Source organism: Gallus gallus, chromosome 1 (assembly GCF_016699485.2).
Source record: "Gallus gallus isolate bGalGal1 chromosome 1, bGalGal1.mat.broiler.GRCg7b, whole genome shotgun sequence".
In the NCBI taxonomy this organism is placed as follows: domain Eukaryota; kingdom Metazoa; phylum Chordata; class Aves; order Galliformes; family Phasianidae; genus Gallus; species Gallus gallus.
In genome coordinates, this window is record NC_052532.1 from 78,370,023 (window position 1) to 78,375,019 (window position 4,997).

Here is a 4,997-nt window from a genome sequence, read left to right on the forward strand (position 1 = left end):
AATAGGGCTGAGCACAGAGCCCTCTGAGACTGGACTACTGCAAAATTGTTCATTTCTGAAATTAGCAAATGGATTCCTGAAGACATTATCCTGAAGAAATGGAAAAGTCATACACAGTTTACCAGTGGGCTGCCTAAATATTAATATCTAGAGCCATCTTGTACAACACAGGTGTTCCTTCTTGCCTCTGTCTGCCTCCACAGAAGGAAAAGCCCTTCTGTAGATCCTGTGAGACATCTGCCAGTTCCATATAGATGTCTCAGAAATAGTGGTCGTCCCAGGTGAAGTACATAGCTGTATTCAAGAAACTGGACCTATCCACATTTTTTCAGAGATCAATGAAATGGTTCTTATTGTGATCCCTCTGTCTTCTTTTGAAAAAGAACAATTTGAAACCACTTTCTATAGATAACACTTAAGTGAAAATGTAAATATTGATGAAAATACCATGATATGAGAAATTAATATGGAGAAATGCAGCCCCACAGGAGCAAAAGCCTTCCCTGAAGTCCTTGAAACTGATGCTCTTGGTAGGACAGCCATGGACAGCCTCTGGCTAAAGCTGGTGGTGAAAGAATCTTAGCATCCTATTTTATCAGCTCTCATCCTGGCTGCTGGTGTTTGCTGGAGGAACAGCCTTGCTACTCATGAAGCTTGCAGTGGGAAGGTTAGATGTAGGTGAGATGGTCCTGTACCTCTTGCACAGAGAATATCCTACTTGAGTAATCCCATACCTTGATGTTTTCTAGCCACACTGAAATCATTTCCTCAGAGCACTAAAGTAAACACAGGTGAAGCATTTACTACATGCAGATGCTGACAACACATACACTGTATGCACAGGAACAATCCTAGTCCCAAGCAAAGATAAACATCCTGGGGGAGGAAGTATCCAGGAGCAGCACAGAAAAGCCAGGCTTACTGCTGCTTTCCATGAAGGATGTCTTGAAAGCTGTTGCTGACATGATTGTGCCAGTGGAAGCAGGTGCCATTCACCCCAAACAGGATGGGCAAGTACAGCCCTGGTGCACTCTATCCCCTGCCTTTCCCTTCCACATTCCACATCCAAAGTCAAGAGCAGTCTGGTTCTTGCACCTTATTTTGGGACAACAAAACACGACTTTGCCTGCAGAACTCGAAAGATTTGAATTGGCTCTTTGTCTCAAGAAGTTCATTCAGTTTACATATAAATGTAGATTAGTTCCAGGAGGTTTCTAAATCTGTTTCATGTAACTGCCAAGGCTTCTCTGCAAACATAAGGCTTGTCCAAGGTATTGCTATCACAGCTTTATCAAGCTATCTCCAGGTAGATTTTCTTCAAACACAAACTTTGTATCATGGAATCACTGAGGTTGGAAAAGACCTCCAAGATCATCTAGTCTAACCATCCATGTACAACTAATATTTCCCCATTAAACCATGTTCCTTAGTACCACATCTAAGTGTTTCTTGAACACCAGCAGGGACAGTGACTCAACTACCTCCATGGCAGCCCATTCCAGCACCTGACCACTCTTTCTGAAAAGAAACTTTTTCCTAATATTCAACCTGAACCTCCCCTGGCACAACTTAAGGCCATCACCCCCCATCCTATCACTGTTACATGGGATAAGAAGCCAATCCCCACCTCACTACAACCTCTTTTCAGGGAGATGGAGAAAGCCATAAGGTCTCCCCTTAGCCTCCTCTTCTCCACACTAAACAATCCCAGTTCCCTGAGCCACTCCTCATAAGAACTGTGCTCCAGACCCCTCACCAGCTTTATTGCCCTTCTCTGGACACACTCGGGGGTCTCAATGCCTTTCTTGTAGTGAGGGGCCAAAAACCAAACAGGGTACTTGAGGTGTGGCCTCACCAGAGCTGAGTTCAGAGGGACAATCACTTCCCAGGTCCTTCTGGCTACACTGTTTCTCCTACAAGCCAGGATGCTATTGGCTACCTGGGCATACTGCTGGTTCATGTTGAGACAAGCACCAACGAACACCCCCAGGTGCACTTTGTCCACATAGTCTTCCAGCCACTCTGCTGGAAGAGATCCAAGCTACAGGCTCGGGATTTTGTGGATAAAGTGCAGGACCTGACACTTGGTCTTGTTGAATTTCATCCCACTGACCTCAGCCCATTGATCCAACCTGTCCAGGTTCCTCTGTAGGGCCTTCCTATCCTCAGGCAGATTGACACTTCCTCCCAGCTTGGTGTTGTCTGCAAACTTACTGAGAGTGCACTCAATTCCCTCATCCAAATCATCAATAAAGACATTAAACAGGACTGGTCACAATACCAACCCCTGGGGAACACCACTCATGACTGCTTGCTGTTTGAATTTCACCACTACTCTCTGGGCTCTGTCATCCAGTTAGTTTTTTAGCCAGCAAAGAGTGTAAAAGCCACAAAAGACTGTCCAAGCCACAGGCTGCCAGCTTCTCCAGGAAAATACTGTGAGAGACAGTTTCAAAGGGTTTGCTGAAGTCTAGGTAGACCACATCAACAGCCTTCTCTCATCCACCAAATGGGTTTTTTGATCATAGAAGGAGTTCAGGTTGGTCAAGCAGGACTTACCTTTCATCAACCCACGGTGGCTGGGCCTGATCCTTCAGTTGTCTTGCACATGCCATGTGGTCTCACTCAAGATGATCTGTTCCCTTCCCTGACACCAAGGTCAGGATGACAGGCCTGTAGCTCTCCGGGTACTCCTTATGACCCTTCTTGTAGATAAGAGTCACGTTGGCAAGCCTCCAATCTTCAGGGACCACTCTGGTTGACTAGGAATACTGATGGTGGAAAGTGGCTAAGCAAGAAAGAACTTATTACCATCAATAAAGATCTGTCTGGGTGTCTCAGTGCATTACTACTGTATACACTCTAACTCATACAAGCCTGATATAAACTCATAGTCCTGTTTAAACAAAACAGAAAGGGGAATCATGCAGTTTATACTGGTTCTTTGCAGAGACTGAAATGGGAACAACTAACTGTATTAATAATGGTGTGTCATGGAATGCCTTCAGCTCTGCCTTGAATAAGCGACATGACAATTTCCTTGCCATTCAGTCAGCTTTTCAGTTGTCTTAGTTACAGAATTAGATTATTAGATTTCTCAGCTTTACAAGAAAATCTATACAACTTGATCAAACTTTGAAGTTTGCACCACTTTAAGCAGGGAATTGAGCTAGATGACCTTCCTCCCACATAAATTTTTCTGTGCTTTAAAATGGAGATGGTTGTGAAAAGGAAAGGAAAAGGAACAATAAATAGTACGTTTCAAGGAGAAATTCAAACAAATTGGTACTTACCAAATTGTCTTGTGGAAGTGTCTTCAGAGAACATGTATCCCTCTGGATTTTGGGCTGAAGCCATTAAATTAAATTCAGCCTCCCACAATGTGTGTGAGGTAGGTTTAATTTAAACCTTTGCAGGGCCACGGACATGAGGAATCTCTCACTCTCAGCAGGGACAGGACCACTATAGAAAACTGAGGACTCTTTGTGGCAGCTAGTGATTCAACAAAGGATGCTATTTCCTGTGTTATATATAGCTTGTGATTAAATGGCTTTCCCCTGAGAAAACTTTTCTGTGGAATGAATGCTTCTATTTTCATTGAAAAAGTTTATCTGAAAAGTTTTACCTGTCAAAAAATGTTCATATTTTGAAGAACTCTGAATTAATTTTTCTCGTATTGAAAAAGATGTGAAAAGATGTCAAACCGCTTTCAATCTGAACGGCACATCTTATTAATTCAGATTTAGATGTCATTAATTCTGTATTTTTTATATTGTATCAGCATAATTATATTATGTTCCTTGCAGTTTATATGATTATATGTTATAGCTGGAGCAGACCGCAGCACAGAAGTATGAAACACTACAGGTGATAATTGAAGGACATTCTGGGGAGGAGGAGAAGGTAAACAACCTAGTTTAAGGATGTAATGTGTTAAATCTTCCAGAGCTGTAATGTGGTGAGAATACCTCCAAAGTCAAGGTGGAATACCAGGGACCCAGGATTCCCCCCAGGTTTATACACCTACGTTTCACCCCTCTTGCTATGGCAGAAGATAGCCGTGTCCCTTAATGCCCAGGTGGGAAGTGCTCAGCTATTGCAGAGTGACATTGTAACCAGCACAAGCCACAGTGCTGAGTGTTTCATTCAGTTCACACAATGCATGCCTATGCAGTATTCTGCTGCACAAGGCTTTGCTTTGTATAAAATGCACGGCCTGGGCTTTGACCACTGCACTTGTTTAAGGTCCTGGGATTATTTTTCTTTGCTATACTCAATTTGCTAATCCAAACGCTGACCAGACATTACTGTGGACAAATGGGCTCCCAGTTGCTTCCACTGGCTATCTGTACGTCAGCAGGCTGTAGTCTTCACTTTCTCCATGAGCTGTTGTTCAGTTGATGGATCACACCTACTAGTTATTGGGCCTTTGAGGGGAAGCTGAGTTTCAGCAGTTTGTGGGTGATTCTATCTATAAGCTGGTCATTGTGCTTGCAACATTTCTACAGGGAGTCTTGCCTGTGGAGCTAAACTGTCAAATTTACTGTACAGGTACGTTGACATTTCCCATGCATCCAAAAAACCGAAGGAGAAAGACACAAACCATAAGAAAAATAGCTCTCCGAGAAACCATGCAGTGCAGTCTTCTGGATCTAACTGAAAACAAGTGTACCCAGACACCAGTAAAATCCCTGCATAGAAATGAGAATCCACAAGTCATTTCTAGATTACAGGTTTAATCTTCATTATTCCTCGACTTTTACTGCCATCTATTGGCTAGGACTAAAAGACTCATCGTTGGCCCTTAAACCTATTTCTTTTTTGCTCTATGCATGTAAGAGCTACAAGTTTTAATACAAACATAATTTCTGCTGCACTTGGAAGGTTTGTCTTCCTTTCCCATTTAAATCACTTTGATTCACTGTTAGCTTTTAAGCACAGATACTGAATTACTGGTGGCAAAAATAAATAAATAAATAAAATAAAATAGGCAGGTA